At 38.2% G+C, this 25,917-nt stretch overlaps 1 protein-coding gene across 14 annotated transcripts in view; it reads right to left on the minus strand.

The window, feature by feature from the left end:
• znf618 (zinc finger protein 618) overlaps nt 1–7,848 on the minus strand; it is a 42,347-nt gene extending 34,499 nt beyond the window's left edge. For 11 of the 14 annotated variants that reach the window (XM_049603626.1, XM_049603628.1, XM_049603621.1 and 8 more), the window contains exons 1-2: nt 7,697–7,848; nt 7,449–7,535 (exon numbers count right to left, since the gene is read on the minus strand). The gene's annotated coding sequence lies outside the window, so the exon portion shown is untranslated. The other 3 variants (XM_049603616.1, XM_049603618.1, XM_049603617.1) reach the window with 3 other exon arrangements.
• Between the last annotated feature and the right edge of the window lie 18,069 nt (nt 7,849–25,917).

Genomic DNA, 25,917 nt, shown 5'->3' on the forward strand with positions numbered 1-25,917 from the left:
TCTTGCAGAGATGCTGTACATGGAGGTCTTGTTCTGCACATCTGAGGCTGGCTGGATGCACCGCCAAATTCTCTGAAACAAGATTGGAGACGGTCTGTTCACGGGTTCATGAGCAACAGCTCTCGTGGACACTCCTGCAGTCAGCATGCTGATGGCATGCTTCCTCAAAAACTGCAACATCTGTGACATTGTATGGTGTGATAAAACTGCACATTTTAGAGTGGCCTTTTATTGTGACCAGCGTATGGCACACCTGTGTCATAATCATGCTGTTTTATCAGCATCTTAATATGCCAAACCTGTCAGGCGGATAGATTATCTTGGCAAAGGAGAGATGCTTGCTCAGATGTTTTGTTTTACAATTTGTGCACCAAATAAGAGAAAAAGCCTTTTGTGTGTATAGAAAAAAAATCTGAGATCTTTAATTACAACTCATAAAACATGGGAACAAAAACAACAGTGTTGATGATTAATTGAGAATCTGCAGATTAATCTTATTTAAAACCATCATTTGTTGCAGTCTTAATTATATAAAAGTACTGTTTTAACAAAGAAAACAAATTTAACTTGAATTAATTGAAAAACATAAAGGTTACATAAATATGCAGCCTATTAAAGAACCAAAGCAACAGCCAATCACATATGAGTCTTTATTCATAATGTCTTGATTATTTATACAATACTTAAAAATCTGGGTCTAAGGGCTGGATATTTAACCCAGTACTATCAAAACTTCTCCAGTCAAATCATACCTTCCTTCCACTATCATTTTTGTATCTAGATCTAGAGGGAAAAAATTACTGTATGGTTTTGCTTGTAGCCAATCAGTGCAAGCATTCTTCAATTTCAATGTGACCTGTGATTGGCTCACATACAGTTTGTGTTGTGGTGAAGTCAAGCACGGTGTATCTGAAGAAATGGCTGTTCAGCACGCCAAGATACCTACAAAAAGTATGGCTAAACAACATGTCTGTGGTGTCTGATGGCATTTGACACAACAGAATACTTGCATTCGCAGAAGTATCGAATGAAGTAATTTAAAAAAAACAACTGGTTTTTTTTTTAAGTAATCTACTAGTATCGATATCACTTTCAGGATATTGGTACTCGTATCCTAATATTTTAAATGATACCCAAATACTGGGATTACATACCAAAGCAGCAGGTACAGAAACAGTTTGGGCAGTATTTATGCAAGTATCTTTATTTTTATCTAAAGCTAAAAATCAGAAAAACACCTTAAAATTGTGGGGTTTCCCATTAAAATGAAAAGTACATTTTAAATGCAAGCACTTGCAGAGAAATATTTTAGGTCAGCAAAGCTAGTGGTCTATTTATTGTCTGCATAGCAGTGCCAAATTTTACATCCCAATGACGTCAAAACTTCATGGCCAGTTCTCCATTTTCAAGCTTTAGGAATAAACTGTCTTGGGTACAAGTGAACAACTATTTTAAGATATCTTAGATCAACTGTGGAGTTCATCAGTGCTCAGAAATGTTTTGTTTCTGGTGGATCCATGTGCAAACTGTACTAATAACACTGAAGCATTGTTTTACAGAATGCACATATAACAAAAGCTAAAATTTGCTGGTGTTTGTCTCTGAAAATCTCTCCTATAAATATATCTATAGATAATACATATGCAAATATCTCTAGAGAATGCTCCTCATAAGGCTGGTTGCAGTGTACAGGATCACTGGTATACCGTTCACATTACATCAGTGCAATTCCACACATCCATGTCATGTAACTTTCTGTAAAAATCCAATTAATTCAATAAGCCTAACCGCAGACATGCAGCACCATTTATGAATATGAAAACAAAAATGATACCCACAAAAATAAATAGCACCTGCGAGGGAAAGGGATTCAATTTTAACGTTTTCTGACTCATGGAGAAAGAAATGATGTAATTGCAGATAGATTATGGGAGTGAATTTGTTTGCCAAAATCAACTTCTTCAGTGCGGCTGTCGTTTAGGTTCAGCCTTGAGCCAGGCTCTCTCTGCGAGCAAGTTTGCTGAAGGTATACCTGAAAATTTCAATTTCGTGATGCCTGTTTCCCATTTTTAGTACATTTTAAGAGTCAAGACTGAAACACATAACTACAGCATGTGGTCAGTCAGTGTTTTTTTTTTTATTTTTCATTTAAAGATTCAGCTTTTATAATCTCTGTCTTGCTGAAAATGCCGTGTGAAAACTGTGGTTCTGTGCAAATTTCACAGTGAGACACCAAAAATACAGTAAAGCCAGGCTTCTCTGTCTCAGCGTTTTTTTCCCAAACGTAGCCTTAGGGAAGCAATTTCAAAGTCGACAACATCGGTATCTGGCGTTGTTCTGGCAGAACTTACACTGGTATGAAAATTTTCTACCGTGACAAGTCTAATCCCTCATGCATACAAAAAGCACTGTGTCATCATTGTTCTTTTTTGAATGATAGAGTAAAGGCCTTCTGTCAGCTTAACTTGCAGCCAAAACAAATGAAGACGGCACAAATACAGCGACTCTCGACTTTGATGATTAATGATTGATGTCATTACCAGTGGTGGGACTAAATAGCTTTACCTCAAGTAAAACTGACGTACTTGCACTTTAGTTGTATTTCTCCATTTAATGTTACTACTTTAACTTAAATACATTCTAGACAGAAATACTGTATATAAGGTATAATTAATTTACAGATTAAAATTCTACATAAACAACAAATCATAAAATCATGAAAAGCAATACATTGTCAAAAACTATACCAATGGTTCCTAACCATTTGGCTTGGTGTCAGGTTGGGGCCTTTGCCACATGTAAGGGACATTATCCCTCTAAACGTCCCACGTGGTTTCATTTGAATAACTCTTTGAAGTCTAAAGACATTAAAGTTAACCATTATTTCACTAAAATGCAAAGATTAGAGAAAATCCAAAAAATAAAAACAGATCAGTGTTGCAGAACTTTGTCTTTTACTTGTGACCCTTAAGGGGACCCGACCCCCTGGTTGGAAACCACTAGACTAACTTATGCAACTGTATATTAAGTGTTGGAACTGGCTAAACTTTGACTAGCTATAGTGCAATGCTGCTTAAACTTTGATGAACAGTAACAGGGGCCATACTTCTGCAGGTTGTATGCTTTATTTCTATACTTATATTCTACTGATAATACCTACATACCTTTATTTAAGTAGGATCTGTACTTTGTTGCATTGGTACTTTTACTTAGTAAAGGATTTGAGTAGTTCTTTCACCACTGTTCATAACGTTCAGCAACTGTGTTTTCTTTATCTTGGAAAAGTCTGCTTTTGTTTGGAAAAACAATAGGAAATTCTGTGTTAGCACCATTTGCTCACAGAAGGCTAACAAAGGTCCTCAGTGCTCACTAAGCACCACCAGCCTGTTCTGTGGCTGACAGGAGTCAGTCGGTGGAAATTAAAATGAAATAATGGCTAAATTACGAGACTTTTGTCATCTGTGATCTAATGAAATAATGGCAAAGACACATGCATATCTGAATTAGATCAATCTCTTAGTCATCCACTGTAACATTCCCTGTGCAACACTTTAAATGCATACCCTGAATATATGAAATGCCTGTTGTGGCCTGTTTTCCTCTAATTAAAGTCAAAATGCAAAATTAGCCATCTGGCCTTCTGTTCTTTCATAGTCTGGGGCTTCTGATATACTGTAACCTACAGCACCATGCGCAAGGAAAATCTAGGCTAAACCAGATGCACACTTACTTGATGTTCCCTACAAATAAAGCACAACCTAAACCAACTAAAACAGAAAGAAGGGAAATATAGTTAAATTAAATCATCAAATGCTATTTGCATATCAAGGATCTACAGATGCTATCATTGTAAGAGGCACTAAAGTAAGCAAAGGGTGGGTGGTGTTGTGATTTATGTCAAACTATTAAACGAGTTTTCCCTTTGTGATTTGGTCCAGCTGTGTTTTAAAATGCCAATGCATGCATATTAAAAACAATATATTATATCACTGTGCTAAAAGTATATGGGGTTACAGAATAAGGAGGTTAGGCATACAAGGAAAACATCTCTAGGACATACCTCTGTTCAGAATTCAGCGCTTAGTCGAGGTACTTAAAATAATTGGCCTATATTTGGGCAGTACAGTATCTGCCTCTGCACAATAATGAAGTAAATCAATCACTGTGCTTGGTTAAAGCAAAGAGAAAAAAAAAATCTAGTGCGTCGAACTTAGAGAGAGATTTTCTTACTTTGAATTGTACCTTGCAAAGCCAAAAATCACTGTGCTCTGCATGTTAAGTGGACTGGAATAGAGATTCCAAATATAAAATACAAATTTGTTTAAGGCTCATGAAAATGGTTCCACTCTGGAGGGATTAAAAATAGGAATCAGCTAAAATGGGGGATGGTGGGGGTCACTTCAATCACTGCTTTCACTGCATGTTTGTATTATCCGGAGCAGAGTCAGTGACGAGGAGCAGGGGTTGACCAAAACCTGTTTCACACTAAATGTTTTGCTTTTCCTCTTTCTTTAATCAAATGCACATTTTTCTGTCCTCTGTAATAAATGTCTTCCAAGATGGTGTATGACCAATGATTTCAAAAAAGCAATAATGCAGAGAAATGGATAAATCCCCCCCTCCCCTCCTTCACCCCACCCCACCTCACACACACACACACACGCACACACACACGGGATGCTCTGGAAAAAGAAACTGTGTCGTCTAGTAAAATTCCATCAGCATACACTCAAAACCCCCATAAAAACCTTTTCAATCTATATGTTAATGCCACGAATTAAAATTTAATAACAAGAGATATTGAAAAGCAGACTTGAATTATACAAAAATAAATCCTGAAAGATCAGGCCCCTAAAATTAGAAATTCAGGGCGGCATCCGGTCTGCTGCTAAACCCTTGTAGGCTGGCAGATTAAATTTTTGATGAAAATCAAAATTGCACTGCACACTGACGCAGGCGCAGCAAACCTAGCACTATTGTGATTTATGGATTCATTAAACCCGCGGGAGTTTCACCCCTCCCCTTTTCACTCAAAGAAATGAGATTTGCCCTGCTGAAAATTTGTATTTCAGAAAAGCTACTCAGGCTCTGCTCTACCTTCAGAAAATGGTCAAGGAAAAAAAGAGGCTTCTGTGTACATAACCACTGCACGTAAACAGGCCTAATTTTCATTGCTGCAGCAATTGAACGTCCTTATGCATTATTCATGAAACCAATAAGGTTCATTTTTACAAAGGAAGAGGCAGGAAAAATATGTGCAGAATGCACAGAATTTTTTTTAATGCAGCAGCCCCAACCCCTGAAAAGCCATTCCCCAGAGACTAATTTAAGTGAAGCCATTTTCAGACATTTTCAACATGCCACTAAGAAAATGACTGAACACAAGATGTTCGCTGTGTTTATAAAGGATGTATGTTTGCTCAGACACATCTAAGCACAAATCAGGAATCTGTAATTGTACATTAACAAAAAAGAACTGGCATGACATCAAAGGCAGAAACTGTTTGTGTTTCACCGCTTAGCCCTTTAAACGGAAAACAAAACCTCTGTACTTAGATAATGACAATTAAAGCAGCAACTACGTTTCAAACACTGAAACCCACAGGCTGTGATATGATCCCTCACCATCTCATGTTTATCAGTGCCTGGAAGGACAAGTTTCACCTCTCCATCCAAACTATTCGCTCCAAATATCCTCCGTGAATCAAAGCTTTTGTTCTTTTAAGTACAGACAGACCAGCATTCCTCTTACCTTGCTTAAAACGAGAACGCTCCCAGAATGCAGTTCCCATTAACCACATCAGGGTTTAAGGTGTTTTTCATTGCAACACTGCAGCATTATTCCTGAGAGCTTTATAACTTATTACTCGGTCCTTCAGGTATTCTGCATATAAACATTCCCATCACTCACAGAGTGATCCAACCCTATTAAACCCATGACACTGGTTGCCTCTCTTCACTCCTGTACTTTAACTCAAACTCCTGCATTTTGATTAGACTTTGCAAGCAAAGGTCAGAATTTACACCCAGATTTTTGCATACCAACCATACAATTTCCACCAGCTCTTTTTAAATTTATACAGATTTGAAGGTCAGCATTAAAATTACCCACAGCAAAATGGCCTCCGCAGTTTCCCCTTACATTAAAATAAAAAGCAAGCCGTGCAAGATGGGAAACTGTTTGGCGTCTGCAGGATTAATATAAACAGTAGAGCCACTGGTTGTGATTGTTTTTCCTGCCCTCAAATTATGCTGACATGGTCTTTCTTCTTCCAGTGCTGTTCAGTACACTTTGGATAGTTATTTTCCACTTACACATTTCCAATCTCTGGGAATAAAAGTCCAAATTGTTCCATGTTTACTAAGTAGTAAATTATGCCTGTATAGCCTGCATAACACAAAAATACACATTTATTCATAAGCATGCAATAAGAAACTGGGTATTAGCAGCTAATGTGTGTGTAAAAGAAAAAAGATTGAGGTGGATTAAGAAGATTTTTTGTCTTTATCTCACACACTGTCAAACTGTTTGCTGTGGAGGGTTTAACATGTACAAAATAATATGAGTGCAGGATAAATCAAAGGAGATGCATTCACTTGCACAGGTCTTTAAATGCAGCATTTAAATGCCATTTCCATTAAATGGCATGAAAAGCACAGGATAGTTTAAAATTGTGGCAGCCATTTAAAGAGGCGTCTATTTATTTCAAAAGCATTAAAACACGGGTTTATATGTGCACAAACTAACATTCAATTTAATAAACAAGTCGCAAAACTAGTCTCATTACAATTTTTTTTAATTTCCAAAATGACTGCCTACAGGTGGCGCCAATGACACCCAGATTTAAAATCCCCCTATCTTCCTAAAAATAAAATTAGAAATGTATTTAGACATGACGACACTTTGGTGTTTCTTCTCGTCTGTCTATCGTGAACACGGAGCCGTCAAACACGAGCAGAGCTGGCGTTACTGCTGTGTGAGTTTCAGGGGAAAAACTCCGAAAGCTCTGCTCAAATTTGCAGGAAAATTCACAAAACATGGCTGCAGGAGGTTTTTGTGTTTCAGATTGTTCCTCCCCTCATCGTCCTTCATGTTGCCACTATCGCCTGGTCCCCTTGCTCCACCGAAATATACACAGCGTGTTTTATCTAAGTGCTGTTAACGCTACATGCGAGCAAACTAGCTGCACAGGCGACTAGTCAGCAGTTACACGGAAACTTCATTACGAAAATTCAGGCACAAAAAAACACATCAACAGATTAGGACTATTTCGGATGGCTTCAAAGCCTGCACCTGGTTCACTGGCTGCCAGCATGAGTGCGAAAAGACAGCCAGGTCTCGTCTTGCTAAGTAGAGCAGCTTGAAACTTAACACCCGCTGCTGGAAATTTCTTCAAATTTAGGATTTCTAAAATCAGAAAAAAAGAAAACACAGCGGTCTGACATACCTCCAAAAACGATGCAGCTCATGCGAAACAGGCTCCCCGCTCCAGAAATCTTCCCTCCCCGACCAGAGGTGACTGCACAACTGCTTCCTCCAAAAAAAAAAATTGTGAATTAGTTATGAGGAAATTCCAAATGTTACAAATTTTCACCACAGCGTCTCTTTTTTTCTCTCTACCCCCTCCGCGACACGCTACGTTACATTTTAGGAAAGAGTAATGGCGTAATGAATCATGAATTTGCCGAGGTTTACTTCAGTCCGTGGCGAGCTCTCCGTTTGTGCCTCGCGCGGGGGGTTTGTGTTGCGGTTCCTCCTGTGGAAATTTCGTCCGCCATATACAAGGGCAGATTCCGAAATTGCAGCGCCGGCCTGGCTGTATATTAGCCTACATGAAAAAAAAGAAAGAAAAAGGAAAAAAGTCTGGGAAGAAGACGGAAAATAATGGTTGGCCGACTATGAAGTTACGCGGGGAAAAAGGGAGCCTGGAAATTACGCAGAGGAAAAAATTCTCGTGAAGTGACAACATTATAGAAACATGCTCTGACTGCAGGTCTATATTATTGAGCATATTGATCAGATTACAGCTTTCGTTTCAGTCAGTGATTAGGCGTGCACAGTTTCCGTGTTCACCTATCACAGCCATCTGGGGAGTGTTGTAGTGGGGGCAAAGTGGGATCAGTTACCAGGACCCTAATGGGAAAGGGGGCCCTCAAGAAGCATGGTTTTGCTTACATATTTTTTTTTTTATTTCTAAGTAATTAGTGCCACTATGGAAGCATATTGCTGCCACACCAGGGAAAAAATAATGGGTCAGTATTATGTGAAAAGTTTATTGTTCTAACAAGAAGTTTTTCAGGTTATAACAACATATTTTCACATTATAACGTGATAACTTATATTGTTAGGACATTAAAAGTTCCACATTATTATGTAATATTTAGTCTCAGGGGGGAGGTACACCCATACACTCTGGTTGTGATTTGACACTTAGGTATTTGCAATGAACAGGCATCAACATGGCCAAAAACATGGATAACATGCAACTATATTGTTATAACGTGAAACTTTTCATGTTCTTACAATATAAGTTATCATGTTTTAACATGAAATTATATTGTTATACCATGAAACTATATTGTTATAACGTGAAACTATATTGTTATAACGTGAAACTATATTGTTATAAGGTGAAACTATATTGTTATAACGTGAAACTATGTTGTTATAATGTGAAACTATATTGTTATAACGTGAAACTATGTTGTTATAACGTGAAACTATGTTGTTATAAGGTGAAACTATATTGTTGTAACGTGAAACTATGTTGTTATAATGTGAAACTATATTGTTATAAGGTGAAACTATATTGTTATAACGTGAAACTATATTGTTATAAGGTGAAACTATATTGTTGTAACGTGAAACTATGTTGTTATAATGTGAAACTATATTGTTATAAGGTGAAACTATATTGTTGTAACGTGAAACTATGTTGTTATAATGTGAAACTATATTGTTGTAACGTGAAACTATGTTGTTATAATGTGAAACTATATTGTTGTAACGTGAAACTATGTTGTTATAATGTGAAACTATATTGTTATAACGTGAAACTATATTGTTGTAACGTGAAACTATGTTGTTATAATGTGAAACTATATTGTTATAACGTGAAACTATATTGTTGTAACGTGAAACTATATTGTTGTAACGTGAAACTATGTTGTTATAATGTGAAACTATATTGTTATAATGTGAAACTATATTGTTGTAACGTGAAACTATGTTGTTATAATGTGAAACTATATTGTTGTAACGTGAAACTATGTTGTTATAATGTGAAACTATATTGTTATAACGTGAAACTATGTTGTTGTAACGTGAAACTATGTTGTTATAACGTGAAACTATGTTGTTATAACGTGAAACTATGTTGTTGTAACGTGAAACTATATTGTTATAAGGTGAAACTATATTGTTATAACGTGAAACTATGTTGTTATAATGTGAAACTATATTGTTATAACGTGAAACTATGTTGTTGTAACGTGAAACTATGTTGTTATAATGTGAAACTATATTGTTATAACGTGAAACTATGTTGTTGTAACGTGAAACTATATTGTTATAAGGTGAAACTATATTGTTGTAATGTGAAACTATGTTGTTATAATGTGAAACTATATTGTTATAATGTGAAACTATATTGTTATAACGTGAAACTATATTGTTGTAACGTGAAACTATGTTGTTATAATGTGAAACTATATTGTTATAACGTGAAACTATGTTGTTATAACGTGAAACTATGTTGTTATAATGTGAAACTATGTTGTTATAACGTGAAACTATAATGTTATAACGTGAAACTATATTGTTATAACGTGAAACTATGTTGTTATAATGTGAAACTATATTGTTATAACGTGAAACTATATTGTTATAATGTGAAACTATATTGTTATAACGTGAAACTATATTGTTATAACGTGAAACTATGTTGTTATAATGTGAAACTATATTGTTATAACGTGAAACTATATTGTTATAATGTGAAACTATATTGTTATAACGTGAAACTATATTGTTATAATGTGAAACTATATTGTTATAACGTGAAACTATATTGTTATAATGTGAAACTATATTGTCATAATGTGATAATATATTGTTATAATGTGATAATATATTGTTATAGCATGAAAAACTTCTTTTTAGAACAATAAACTTTTCACATGTGGCAGCAATACACTTCCGTAGTGTCACAACTAAATTTAATAAATAGCAGAACTTAAGTGCTTTTCAAAAGTATACACTGTGATATTATACCACACCCATGCACTGCCATCTATCAGCTTTATCTCACTTGCAACAAAAGACAATACAATAAGGCATGGCTGTGGCACAAAGGAATATTTTAACTCTTTGGAAAACTGAGGATGCACCTTCTTTTATGACCTGGTTGGCAGAAATCACCACCTTGTTACACCTTGGAGAGAGGAAAGTGCAGTGTTTCTCTCAGCTCTGTAATCTTTGATAAGACATGGCAACCATTCATGTCCTATTTGTCAAGAATGGCCCAAAGTGTTTGTCGTCTTTTGTTTTTGTACTGTTCATTTCCACGGTGATTTGTACCTGTTTTTTGTATTGTTTGTGTTAAAATCTGAAAATCTACAAATGAAATATAAAAAATGGCAGAATAAATAAGGTGAAAGACATAATAGAACGTAACATGACAAAACTAGTAGCTCCTCTCTCAGAACCCTCTCACCCATTAAAGGCACATCTTTACCCTCAGAGCTCAAATTGGATCCTGGTTTAGATCACTGTAAACTCAAGTTAAAACAGTTTTTTAAGAGGAATTAGTCATGCCATCATGAATGATTTGGTGCTTCCTATCCCATGGTGCTAATTACATATTGTAGTTTGTGTCTTGTCTTGTTCTGTCTGTATTTTTATTGTTTGTACTTTAATGTTACTTGTGTTCTCATTGCAGAGTCTTTTGTATCTTAAGGCCCAGCTAAGGATGGGCATTGCATATTAGCGTAGGCTATAAATGCTGTGTTGTGTGTCATTCATGTATGCTACATACTTGTCCCTATACAAATAAACTTTGAATAAATAAATAAACATTGTAGGACTTATTTATGCTTAATGTTAGACACATAGACAGACAGAGCCATCTGTCTATACTCTACGTTCATCCATACTATATGTGCACATTTTCTGAAAGCTTACAGCGACAGGTGAAACATAGCAGTACTAACCAGAGGTCATGGAGGCAGTGTAGCATAGTTCAAGTGAGAATCCACCATAGGAGACGATGAAGAAATTTAAATAACATAACAAAGCTGTAATATATAATAATATACGGTAATATATAGTAAAAATAGTGAAAAGAATTCCCCATCCACATGTCAGGAAGTGACATTATATAGTCACACAGACTACAACACTGCCTCTGTCCACGACCACCTCGTTTGTTGTTGTATGAAACTTTTGACCTTGCCCTTTATTGCCATCTATGGGCTGTATCTATGCCATCATAAAGGACGCATGCAAGTATGAGGGAAGTGACGCTTACAACATTTAAAACGGACTTATCTTTTTTTCGTACATAAAGAAAAAAGCCTTTAGCCTGCCCCTGCACTTGGATTCATCTTTAAATACAGCCAGGGTCATTTAAGTGGCCGCTAATGCTGCCGCAGCACCCATGTACACTATCATGTTTTTCCCCTAGACATGGAAATCAGGGTTTCACAAAAAAAGAACGGGAAAGAAAGAAAACTGACTTTGTGAAAGAAAAAATCAAAACGTGTGTAAGAGAGATATGAATCAAGAGAGGAGGGGCAGGGGCCTACAGAGAGTGTTTATGCATAGGGCCCAGAATTTGATGTTACGCCCCTGTTCACATCACTATCACTGTTGTTTTCCAAATGTTTTCCTTGATGCTATTTTTAAACGGAAAGGGAGATAGCAATCTGATATGAGCATTTTTCCCAGTGCTGTTCAAGACTTAAGTTTCCTAACTGTTAATTTGCACAATTAAACCAAAATTAAAACTCTTAACTGGACTTTAATCAAAACAGTGACAACAGATTCACTCCTGTCAGTGCTGTTAACTGCAGCAGTCTCCACACACAGTTTGCTCTAAGGTTGCCTTTCAAGAGCAAGTTTTTGGTTGGCCAACAAATTTTCATTTCAAAACCTTACTCTGAGAATTAGCAATCTTTTTTTTCTTTTGAAATAGTTTAGTTCTTGTTTCTAGAGAAAAGTTTTATGTTCCAGCATGTTTAAAGACACAGCTTTGACCTGTCAGCTAATTATTTTTAATAAATTAGTTGTGCAGGTAGGGCAGAGGCTGTTAATGTGTAAATGTGGGCTGAATTATTTAGAATAGATAGAAATATAAGCATGAACACTAATAACAAAAATACTAGCCTACTAATGATGATGATAATATAATAATAATGATGATTAAAATAAGTGATAATGATAATAACCATAAAATAAAACATTATTGACTATTATGATATCTCAGCTGTAATATAGCAATGAAATGGCATTTTCCTGCAGTATCATAAGTACTGAGGACATTAGGGTTTTTTATTCCTGTTCACTCAGTGGTGAGGACAAGGTGTCCTGTAGTGAGAGCCTGTACGTAGTGAGATGTTTTGCTCTTGTTGTACAGTGTCCCCCAGTGCCCCATTTAGATCCTCTGCAAACCTCTCATGAATCATCTGAAGAATTAAAAGTTTTAGTTGACTAAACTAGTCTATTAGTACATTATAGTTCAGTTTGTTAAATTAATTACTTAATCAAATATTTTTTCCAGTCAATCAATCAGTGAATGAATTCATTTGTTAGTTAGTAGTTATGATATGAAATATTATACTTAAAGCCACAGAAATTTACCCTTAGATCTATCAACTGCAAAGGTGAGAATTAAATCTCCAAATGTGCAATGAATTTATTCAGTATTTATTTATTATTAGTATTTATACAATCAACCCAGGATTTAATTGTCTTAATTAAAAAAAAAAATCATTAAATCACAGGGATTGATTGTTTTGTTTTTGTTTTTTGTGTCTTACACTTTATTGTGTTGTGTCAGTAGGAAATGTTTTTATAAAATTTTGAATTTCATAACAGAAAAACACTAGCCTATCCCAGCTGACATTGGGTGAGAGGCGGGGTACACCCTGGACAGGTCACCAGGCTACCGCAGGGCTGACACATAGAGACAGACAACCATTCACACTCACATTCACACCTACAGACAATTAAGAGTCACCAATTAACCTAACCTGCATGTCTTTGGACTGTGGGAGGAAGCTGGAGTTTCTGCTGATGTGCAGAGTGTTTAACCCCCACCCTGGGTTTGAACCAGGAACCCTCATTATGCTGCCAACAACTTGCAAATATAATGACACAAAATATTTTGTTACATAAGTATTTGACTGCTTTATTATGCACTTGATTTTAGAAGTGAACTAACTGAAGACATAGGTTCTCACAGCTGTATCTAGGAGGTTAATTTAAAGTCAATTTCCTGGCAAACTAGGTGAAGACTAGGCCATGAAGACCAAGAAACACACCAAACAAATTTTTGACAAAGTTATTGAAAAGTGCAAGAAAATTTCAACAGCACCAAATATCCCTCAGAGTACAGTGGGGTCAATCAGAAGTATGGAATAACTGCAAATCTGCCTCCTAAAAAACTGAGCATCCCCATGAGAAGGGCACTGAAGGAGGCCAACAAAAGGCCTACAGCAACTCTTAAGGAGCTGCAGGTGTCCAGGTGCTTCACACTGTGGCAAAGAGAAAGCCTTAAAGTTTTGAGGAAAAAAAAAAAACGTTAACCAGAGCACGTGTGAGAGACTCAGAAACAAAGTGGAAACAGTGGAATAGTCTGATTAGATCAAGAATTTGTTTTTAGGCGTCATACTCATAGTAAACACTAAACACTCTGCACATCAGCAGAAACGCAGCAGCCCCACCATAAATCCTGGTGGAGGCAACATCATGCTGATGCTTCTCTGCAGCAGGCCCTGGAGGCCCTGCGAGGGTGGGGGGTCAAATGAATGCAGGAAGAGAGAAATCCTGGAGGAAAGCTTGCTGCAGTCTGCAACTGGGGAGAGGATTTTTTTTTCTCAAGCAAGGAAACAACCTTAAATATGAAGCTAAGAAGAAAACAACAATTCTTATGTCCAGGAGTGGCTGAGTCAGAGTTCAAAGTCCAGTTAAGAATTTGTGGCCCTTGTGCAACTCAAGCTTGAGCAGTTTTGCAAAGAAGAATGGGGGGATATTCCATTTTGTGCAGATGTATGAAGCCAACACATACAGACACTATCCATACATTGTCTGTGATCACTTACTGTTCCTGGTCACTAGGGGGCTTGAGCCTAACAGCGAGAGGTGGGGCACACTCTGGAAAGGTCACCAGTCAATCACAGGGCTGACACATATACACCTTTTTTCGACAAAATTAGCTTGTGTGCAGGTTTTTTTAAATGTGACACTATTTATTGAACTTTTCGGAGTTTAAAATCTTAATCATAACCACTGATTTCAATGATTAATTGTTGAAAAACAACACAGTAAAAAGTCTAAGGCAGGATGAGTCTTAAAGGCACTGTATCCATTAAGAGAATTCTCCTTTCCTCATGGGTGTAGCGTGATTTATTTTACCTCTAATATCAAATTAAGCAGGGCCATTCTTCCCCTTTTTTTGATCATTATGCAGATTACTGCACAGAAATACAGTTTGGTATAAAGATATGATTCATATTTGAAAGGCTCCCACATTTTTCTGCTTTTCAAGAGTCCCAGACACATGACAACACAATCTGGTATTCTCTGTTTTGCGAACCGCTCAATGATGAAAATATTACCCCTTTGGAAAGTTATGAGATCGCTGATAATTCCATGAATCGCACCATATGTTTACAATTTGGACTCCGGCTAATAAGGTCATTCATCCTGTCTTATTTAAAGCAGGACTAACGATAAAACAGGGCGGTGGAAACAATGTATTTACGAGCACTTATAAAGCGCTCATGCATTTTCGGATGTACTTCCCTCTTGTTATCTGGATGATGTAGTTTTCATCAGTTATGCGGAGTTGCTTTGTATGCTAATTCCATCCCACATGTACTCGGAGATAAGTAATTGGTGCTGGTGTGATTTATGACTTATCACATACAATAAAGTGTTTATGATCTGGACTAAATGCCTGTCTTCTGTTTAGGCATGTACACTGGATGAACCCTGCTCCCTCCCTCTTGCTGTATTTATGGTTTCTGTCCAGCAGAGAGCACCAACATACCAGTAGTCACGTCCCTTGCTCCTATGCAGTGGCCAGTGGGTACACTGCATCTTATACTGTACATTAGAACCTGCACATATTATTGCTCTCTTTCTCCCTCTGCTGCTTTCACTTTGCAAGAAAGATTTACATTTGAGCACTGTGGTGATTTTTTTTTAAGCTGGCACTGTTGAATAAACATCAGCATAACTGAGGTGCAGATGGCAAAGAGTATCTTTATTTTGCAGCTAGGAGAGTCCAGATTTTTCAGGGAAAGCATAATCCTTTGTTGACTGACTGCCTCACTTTATTGATCTGTTTTCCTCATAGTTACGTAACATGGTGTCTGGGACACTGATGAAGGACAACACTTACCTTTGAGAGGTTTTCAATGCCGGTGGGTTGAGGGAATTCAGATCCTTTGTGGGCATTAGAGTGATTCTTTGTTTCAAGTTTCCAGGTTATTTGTCTCATGCTTCAGGAGCAAAAGCATTGAATTCTCAGTCACTGGATTGAACGTAGATTGTCAAGTGAACATATATAGCAAGGGTGTCAAATATACAGGGGTCCAAACTGGCCCACTGAATGACTTTGCACACCTAATACTGATGCACTTTTAAAGGCAAATAGGTGGCACCTTTCAGGAATAACTCAAACAGTGAGTAGCCTACTTCCTGTCCAGAATACAGTTCTCTGAACCAAACAATGAATACTTATTGTGGTCACCTTTAAAGATGTCGAACATCGTCCAAAATCGTCATTGGCAGCTTCAGTACAATCTGGTGGAACTCTATCGGTAAGACACTGCCAAAACTTTTGATATGAAGATGATTTGTAAGGCAGGGGATTACTTAACGTGGTTACTCAGTAGCTTCCACTTAAGTTTCGTGTGGTGATGCCAGCATTACTACAGAGCAACAGAAATTTATGGAAATGCGCATGTAATGACAGTGAGTCGTGGACTGACTGAATGTGGAAAAACTGAGACATATTCTTAAAATTGCATTTACTTTTCTTGAGACATCTCAGGCTGTTCATCATCTGTTTTGTAAGTGGAAATGTTTTCAGAGTGTTCTTGTCCTTCTTTGCACAAAAGAAAAGGATAAAATATTGGAGGTGTTGTTTTTTTTAATATAGATTATTATGCAGTGGTTTTACTGGTCTGGCCCACTCCAGATCAAATCAGGCTATAACTGTGGCCTATGAACCAAAATAAGTTTGATATCCCTGATATACAGCATATTCTGGGGCCAGGGAATTAAGTCAGTAGCAAAAATTCAAAAGGGGGCACAGCCTTTGTAGTAGGGGCCCAGGTGCTGGCTAAGGTGCAAACATGGAAAAAAAAAAAAGGAAAAAGCTGCGCACTGGATGAAGCTCCCAATTGAGTTTTAATAAAATTCAAAAAATGAGGATTTACCATATGACAAGGTAACATTTCGAGCCTTCATGGCTCTTCATCAGACAGCTATAGTACCGACAGAGGTATGCTGGTACCAATCAGGTCTTCTTTGGCCTGGCATGTGACCAGGTACAAGAACTATTCACTACCCTATTACCCTAACTATTCACTAAGGCTCGAAACGTTACCTTGTCATGTGGTAAATCCTCATTTTTTTTAGTTTTTATTGAAACTCACTTGGGAGCTCCATCCAGTGTGCGGCTTTTTCGTTTTTGCCAGGGAATTAAGTGGCTTATAGAACAGTCACAAAATCAGTGTCCATCAAAGTCAGTTCTGTATTGGCCAGGTAGCCAGTGGAGCTGAAGCTGTTAAATGGCTTTTACATTTTAAACAAAAAAGTTTGATAAAGACACAAGAGTTATCTTTTCTGCTGGTAAAAAAAAAAAAAAAGGCACAAGAGTTCCCAGGTCTGACTGTGATTAAAAAAAAGTCATTTGTGATATATCCTTGGGATGATGGAAGACCGTTTTGGTGATGGTGCTGATTCAGTGAACAGAAAGTGGTAGAGTACACTTGTGAACTCTGAAGTCATGACTTTAGTTGTTCTTTTTATCTCAGACATGTTAAGATGTTACATACCTTGACATGTTTCGGTGTGTCACATGGTGGTGGTTGTGACGCGTCTTTATCAGCTGATCTGTCAATCAACTGATATTAGGGAGGCGTGACTGTCCTGTCAGTTTTGACAGGACAATCATGCCACCTGCTGTCCGTCTGCAGCCTCTCCAGGATGCTGTTCCAGGTGTGGGAGAGCATGTATGCCCCTTCGTCCCTGTTCATTGTCCCTGGGCCCCGCTTCCTTATTTCGATAGCCTCTCTGATCCAGTATTTGTAGTCCTTGTTGTGTGTCTGTCAAAACTGACAGGACTGTCACGCCTCCCTAATATCAGCTGATTGACAGATCAGCTGATAAAGACGCGTCGCAACCACCACCAAGTGACACTTCTGAGGAAGGTGGAAGTTTCTGCCGAAACTTGTCAAGGTATGTAACATCCTTACATGTCTGAGATAAAAGAGCAACTAAAGTCATTATCAGAAAATAAAGACATAATGAACACCACTGGACAACTCTGAAGTCAGTCCAATAGCTAACTATATGTGTTTGGTTATACTTTTAGCTGTGTTTTCTATCACTTAATTTTGCTTTAAAGGAATGCCACCCCCAACGACCATCTGTATATCAATTATTCAACCTGTATTAAGTTGAATTTCAGAAGAAAACTTTGTTTTTCTCACATGTTTAAGGTGAACGAAGAATCCAGAAAAGGATAAGCTTCTTGATAAACCGAAGATATGGGGGACTGCATTTAAAAACAGCAAAACAATATCAAAACATCTGTTTACAATCACTCACACAACTTGTACAGTAACATACAAGTCTTTTTTATCCTGTCCTTTGCTCTGTACTTCCTGTACCACACTATCCAACCATGCCTGAGACTGTTCATGTGGTTTTGTGTGTTCTGAATATTCCGATTTCGCAAAAACGCTCCTGTTTGGGAAGTACTGAGCATGCAGCTCGATAAATAAGACTTGGATTATACTGTAAAAGTAGTGTGAGAGTTTGCAAACAGATGTTTTTATAGAGTTCTGCTATCACCTATGACTTCAGTTCATCAGTGTTCAATGTTTTTGGATTCTTCGTTCATAATGGCAGCATGCCTGAAAAATGAAGTTTTCTTCGAGAATTTAATGTGACACACAGTGAGTAAATGACACATAAATGGTCATTTGGGGGATGAGGTATTCCTTTAAGAGGTTTTCTGCTTCTCCCAGTGATGACACCAGCAGCTGAGAACATATTGAATCCACTGACTTTTACTGGGGAAAGTGTTTTTGACTGCTGCTGAATCATGTGACACCTCAGAAATATGGGATAAAACCTAGCAACTGGTGTCCTCAATATAACAAAACACACCACATCTTTCCTCTGTAATCTTTCAAAACTCAAGGTTGGCCTGACCTCTTCTCAGCCTAGTTTTTGGGTAATATTCTTGCAAGTGGCAGAGGAACCAACAGGTGAGTGAGGCTGACAACAAGGATGCTATTTTCACTCAGTGACCTACTTTGACTTGAGAGCCGGCAGACCTTTGCTGCATGCTCGAGAGCTCAGCATTGGGAGACAGTTTCCCCACGCCGATGCTACTACAATCTAGGTCTTTCAAATTTTGATGGAAATAACCCACAGAAGGAGAACAACAAATTACAGAAAGGGTACTTCTGCACCACAGAAAGAATCACAGATATAAAGTGAACTGTAGAATAAGTTGTTGCTGCTATTTTGGCACCAAACTGTAATTTTGTGTCAAAATTTGACTATACTTTTTAATTCTATTCACTGCCACTGCTCCATTCTTTGAATATGGATGAAAGAAAACTTGTGACAAAACACAAGGGGAGACCTGGATGTACAGTAAATACAGCATTGATCTCAAATGGTGAATACAGACAATAGCAGAGATAGTGCATTCACACATACATGTGCTGTTGTTGGGTTATGTTGACATCCATGCACAAATACAGCAGATGGCCTCATTTTAAGCCATAGCCCTCAATGATGACAGTGTTGACAACAGTTACAGAGCGCCAGTAAAAATAACGACACAATCTCTGTTGACGGTATACCAAGTACCTAAGTCTAACCAGCCATTACAGCGCAAAGGTTTACCCTCCACCTAATATGTATTGTTGGGATGAGAAAACAGTAGTTGTCGGCAGACCACAGAGAGCAAAAGCAGGTAGGAAGCCTGGCTGTTGCTCTTTACGTTGCCGCTGGTAATTGCAGGTCTTTGTCAAAGGCCAATTAAAGGCCTCTTGCAGCTATTTGAAGTGTTATTTCCACAGGTGATCCCAAAGCAAAAAATAGAATATTTTTGTTTTTCTAGGTGACCAATATAAAAACAAAGAGGTTGGGTGAGGCTGTAGGCTTAACATATTTAAAGGAAGAGTTTGATGTTTTGGAAAATATGTTTGTTTGCCACCTCACTTCCTTGGACTTACTTTGACTTAGTTCCTCCCGTTCCTACTGGAACACTGGGCGACGAGTCCCTTCCACTTGCTCCGGTCCCTGGTGACCTTCCTTGCACCATGCCAGCTGACACCCATCTCGCTTAGGTCTTTCTTAAATGTCAGTCTCCACCTCACACAGAGTCAGATTAGAGGATCAACATATGTTTTTACTTAGCTGTCCCCTAAACATACATGCAGTACTTCTTAGATAGGTGTAGTGGTACAGTGGTTAGCATTGTCACCTAACCTCAAGAGCGTGCCTGGTTCAAACCCAGGGTGGGGGGTTCAAGCCCTGGGATGGGGAGCCCTCCTCTGTGGAGAAAACAGCAAGTGGGTCTTGAGTTAGCACAGGTTTTCTCTGGGTTCTCCGGTTTCCTCCCATAGTCCAAGACATGTAGATTAGGTTAATTGATGACTCGAAATTGCCCGTAGGTGTGAATGTGAGCATGAATGGTTGTCTGCCTCTATGTGTCAGCCCTGTGATAGTCTGGAGACCTGTGCAGGGTGTACCCCACTTCTTGCCCAATGTCAGCTGGGATAGGCTCCAGCCCCCCCTCAATCCTAAAGAGCATAAGCGGTTACGAAAATGGATGGATGGATGGATGGATGGATGGATGGATGGATGGATGTGTCCAGTATACGTACAAGCAGTACTTCAGATGTAGCGGTACAGTGGTTGGCATTGTCACCTAACCTCAAGAGGGTGTCCTTCGTAAACATGCAAAAAGAGACAAGCATATCTCTACTCTCTTCTAGGAGTAGAAGATAATGTTTCATTATATTTTAAAACAGTGAACTGTAAGTCTTGATGATAGGACTAAATGTTGGTTAGAAGTAATCTGTCTGCAGGATCATATTTCCAGGGAGAAACATTCAAGATTATATAAAAATAGATAATAAACAATCATAAATGACACTTACCTGTATTCCGCATACTTTAACTTGCAGTAGTTGCAGTAGTAGTATGACTGTATTTCAACAAAGTTGCTCTTCTATGTATAAATGTGTAGGTGTAACCTTTAACCTGCTTTACTCTTGACAAAAACAGATTCCACAATACATGAGTAGCACTTTGCCTGTTTTGAGACAAATGGTCATTTTCTTTCAACCTCAACCTGCAGGTAATCAGAGGCTCCTGGCTGTTTTGTTCTCTGCATGATTGCATGACACAAGCACATGGCGAAAGAGCTCATAATTGCTTTAACAGCATCTCTACACCTACACTGTGAGCACCTGATTAGGGACAGAGGAGTGAGTAATGTAATAATAGTTATGACATGGTAGCATGAGCTGACTAATCCGCCTATGCTTTCATATGCATGAGAAGCCAAAGACGAAGCTAAGAATAACACATACAGTGATTGTGCAGTAAACCTCTGCTTACCACAATGACAAAAATGTATCTGATTACAGTAGTGCCCTGTCCAGAGCTAATTATAGTTACCCACGGTCTGCACTTGGATGTTGTTTTTGGTCACTGTAGTCGAGGCCACAACCTAAAATCATCATCAAGGAGCTGAAAATATAAAAGGCTGCATGCAATGTATTTATATTTTTCATTGAACTTGGCCAAAATTAAAAAATCATCAAAAAGAATATTTTAAACCACAGGCTTAAGTAAAATTAGTAAGTAACTAAATAACTTATTTTATGTATAATTACCCTCTATTTGAATTAGAATGGTAATTTTAACCACTGAGTGTTTATGTGGTCTTTCTAACCTTGCCAATGAAAGCCACACGTGCTTTGAATCCATGAAAACAATGTCATCAGACTGAAATGATAAACGTTTGATTAGAAGGTTGAGAAGGGCTCAGACACTTCACTCTTTACTGCCAGTTGATCTAACATTCTCCACTTCTCCACACATTCCTTTTGTTTTTGTGTTTTCAATGCCTCATTACCCTGAACTGACTGTGAGCCATTAATGAAGACATTAACAGCATTATAGGCTGATACAGCTTAAACTACAGGAAAGTGGCCATATGGATAAAAATCAGAGCCACATCAGCAGCTCTCTGACTCCAGGACTATACTTAAGCAGCTCGATCTGAGCTCAGTCTTACTGTCAGCTGCTAAGATGCTCACAATAGTGATGCTAACATGCTGATGTTAATAGCGTAATGTTTTAGAATGCTAGCATTTGATAGTTATGGCAAAACACAAAATACATCTGAGTCTGATGGGAATGTCATTGGTTTTGCAATTATTGCAAAAGTTATTTGCAATTTTGTTCATGTCATGCAAAAACAACACATTCTCACTCCGACCTCATCACATACTGACATTTGGTCATGGACTTCCCACATCCACATATGACATGCAAGGTACCCTGGGTGCATCGGTTGTTGACGTTCTGGGACACCGTGTCTAGTTCTGCCTGTTACATGCATGGTCTTCTTGCGAAATACACTTCTGTTTTCACAGGAAATTTAATGTTTACATACAGTCTCTTTCAAAATACATGCACTATGTCAGTTCAGGTTTCAGTAACCCAACCATGTGTTCGCTGCTTTAAGTTTCGTCCTTGTCCTGCCACACTTCCCCCTGATGCGACTGCACACAGTTAAACTATAACAGCAACCAGCCGCATATCATGTCAACGTTAAAAGGCGCCTTTTTTCATTGGTTTCTGACACCGCAAGTCAATGCCCAAGTGCCGGATTTTGATGACTTCGGCATGAGACTGGGCTCCATGCAAAGATTCCATCACTGTTACACTGAGACTAATTTCCTTCTTCCCCTTTGATTAACATCAAAACAAATGCAGATTTGCTCTTTGCCTGAAGAGCAAACTTTAAGAACTGAGACAAATTTTCAAGCATTTATTAAAGTATCTAATAGCTCCACCCCTATCCTCCACACCCAAGGGTGTTACTCTTGAGTTTTGAATACTGTTATGGTGTTATATACATGTATACAAAAACATTGCTGTTCTTATAAAGTCAAACAAGCAAAGATATTAGTTTTGTTCTGAGCAGACAGAGCACTTTCTCTGGTAATTTTGGTGTTCATGTTTTGCTTTAACCCAATTACTGGAAATAACTTTGGCATTGTACATTTCTGCAAACCAAAAATACGTTGCATTTGCATGTTATTATGTAGCAGATATGTTGAAGCTTTATGTTTCAACCGACACCATGGTGAACGTGTGGTTAGGTTTAGGCACAAAAAACACATGGTTATGGTTAGGAAAAGATCATGTTTTGGCTTAAGATACCTGGTTTGGGGGGCACAATCCTGGCAGGAAACACAACAATGTCACGCAAAAAACAATCACTTGTAATGGAACTATTCCAAGTGGAAAAAACAGTGATGGGTCACTACAAAACACCCAAGTATGGGTTATATATTAAGCACATATGATACATATGAAACAAATGTGAATATTCATTGTTTGCAAAAAACATACAAAGCCAACATTTTCTTCTGGAAACTGGGCTGAATGCTTTCTGTTACACTTGATGTTATCACAAATTTGTTCCATATACAAACAGCCAAACATAAAATCTACAGTTCTGAAGTGTCATGTACATTGATGTATAATAGATGACGCTCCCCACAGCAGTTTCTCTGCTTTGCACTGAACACTGCTGACTCCTCGCTCCACATTCCCATGGGATGCTGAGTTCATCGCCAGCTAAATTAACTGATAGATAAATTGAGTTTAGTGTATTGAAAACAGTGACAATGACCTAAATGCACCATCTGTCATAACTTGCTGGAGAACAAAACCAGGATGCTAGCCAAGTTAGAGCGACATCTGAGGCATTACGAGGCACCCCAAGTATGAAGGAAAACAAAAAGAGTTTTCCATCTGCAGAGGGAGGAATACACTTGCCAGAAATTGCAGATGGTGAGAAAATTCCACAAAAAAAAGCACAGATGGCCTTCTTATCAAGTTCAGGACAAATACAACTGTACAATAAATGACCCTGTGTTTGAATGTTTATAAGTGAAAGTTACATGAGTCAAGTTGCAATATGTTTTGTGTGTACTACTGTGAACCAATTAGAACACATGTCGTTTCAAGAGTATTCAATAGTAAAATGTTTCAGTGGCTTTAAAAAAGTGCAAACAGTAGTAAAGATCTTGTGAGTACAGTTTGAGAATGCTGCTAAAGACATGGTCTAAAGACATTTGAGAGACCATAATTTACATGAGATCTTGGGTAGACACAAATGTTTCTTTCTCGGTTTGACATCATTTTATTAAAGTCCATGTGAACACAATCAGTGATTGTTTTTAACAGCCTTGAGGAATTTGAAAATTTGGCACCATGTGGTACGTCCAGTGTGTCAAAGCAGACCTTTGCCCTGACCCAGAGCAGGAGTTCAGACAGTTGACATGAGACAGGATGTCCATACAGAAAGAAGACGTGGGGATAGTTGATGAAACACACACACAAACCACTGGAAATACTATTGGAAATCTCCATACTTGACATAGAATTACAAAACTCTGCTTGCTTCAGCTGTTTTCACTGGAAAAGTTCTGGCAATTCAGGTCATGCTCGCAGATGCATTGGCTGCACTAACACAGGAATTGTTTGGATCGGGATGATGAGGAGACAGGCAAGCCATAAAACCAAGAAAAAGCAGTCAAACCTCATCCTCATTTGTCATCAAAAGAGCAAGATACCCCGAGCAGTGTTGAGATTACATCCCAGGGTGGCAGCTATAATATACTTGATCGGTCATGGTCAGTCAGCAGTTTCATAAGAACAATCTAAAGCACCCTCATGGTCAAGTACCCCCTCGAGTTTTGTTTCTAATCAAATCAAAGGTACTTACATAACTGTAACAGTATACATCTGGGTCAAGAGAAACCCCGAACATAAATTACTGGACTAATAAATGAGGAAAGCAAGACTTCTCAAGGTATTCGTAAATTGCATTCATCCATTAGGAATGTGCTCCTTAGAGATTCAGATATGGAGATTCATGTGTGTGCGTTGGCTTGACCTCAGCATTGACATCATATAAATGAACAGTCTATAAATGGAACCTCATTAGCAGGCTGTTATAATAGAGACAGGGCATCAAAAGGACCCTGGGGCCTTTGAATTCTGCCAGTGATGCAACACTTAGAGACGTCCTCTTGGCTCCTCCAAAAAAGAGTTCGGGCCTGAGTCCTTGCCTGGCATCTCCTGTGGCAGTGTTATATGTTGGAGGTTCATTGCTGTAGGTTGTGGGGCTAATTTTTAAAAAATCATATACTGTTAAATTTCTGATCATTTAAAAATCGGAGAACATGAGGTTTGCTCGTCACCAGAGTCTCCATTGTCAACATCTACTGATAGCTTGCCTGTTGACCTTGTGCCTTCCAGCAGGAAGTCCACATAACCTTTGCTAAAGGGCAGCCACAGTGGCTACAAGTGGTGTTCAAGAGATGGTCTTGTGTAAATTGCTTTAAACCTATAACTGATTCTTTTGGCCACGTAGGAACACAAAGCTGTTCACCTCTTAAAGGGGACCTATTGTGTTTTTCCCTTCTTTCGGTCCTATCATCTTACAGTGCTGGATGTTCATATTAAATGTGGCCAAAGATTTAAATAATGCGACAAACATAAAATCAATCCCTGTGAGCAAAAACCTCAGGCTTCAGGCCGCTCTGAATGCTCTGTTTCCAGTGTCTTTTCTATTTTGGCTAATAGATGACATCACACTGAGACAGATTTCTTTATATGGTTGTTGGCACATTACTGCAAATGTTTATGTTACATAGCCTACACAGCCACATTAAGGTACATGCCATCCTCAGGGAAACTTGTAATCTTGGTCACCAGCTTAGTTTGTCTCTGATTTTGGATCATGTTCTTGCTGGGACAAGTTTTATTTTGAAGCTTTCATTGATGATTTCTCCTGCTAGAAAGTGTTGCTTGAGGCCTAGACTGTTATAGTCATTCCCCAGTTGCAATGATGGTGCAGAGATGCCAAGATGCAGAAGAACGAGAAACACTGACTAATCAGAGCAGACTGGGCTTTTTTGGGAGGGGGGCTTAAAGGTTGGGGGGTTTTTTTTGGTTAAAGCATATAAACATGTTCTAACACAGTGGTTCCCAACTGGTCCAGCCCCAGGGTCCAGATTTCTCCTTAGTCATTAGTTCAAGGTCCACACAGTTTACCACATTAAGCGTCACACTTGCGTTTTTGGCCATATTGTCGAGATACTTTGCTGTCTCTGTCAAGTAGCTGT

This window comes from Epinephelus fuscoguttatus, linkage group LG18 (genome assembly GCF_011397635.1).
Source record: "Epinephelus fuscoguttatus linkage group LG18, E.fuscoguttatus.final_Chr_v1".
Taxonomy (NCBI): Eukaryota; Metazoa; Chordata; class Actinopteri; order Perciformes; family Serranidae; genus Epinephelus; species Epinephelus fuscoguttatus.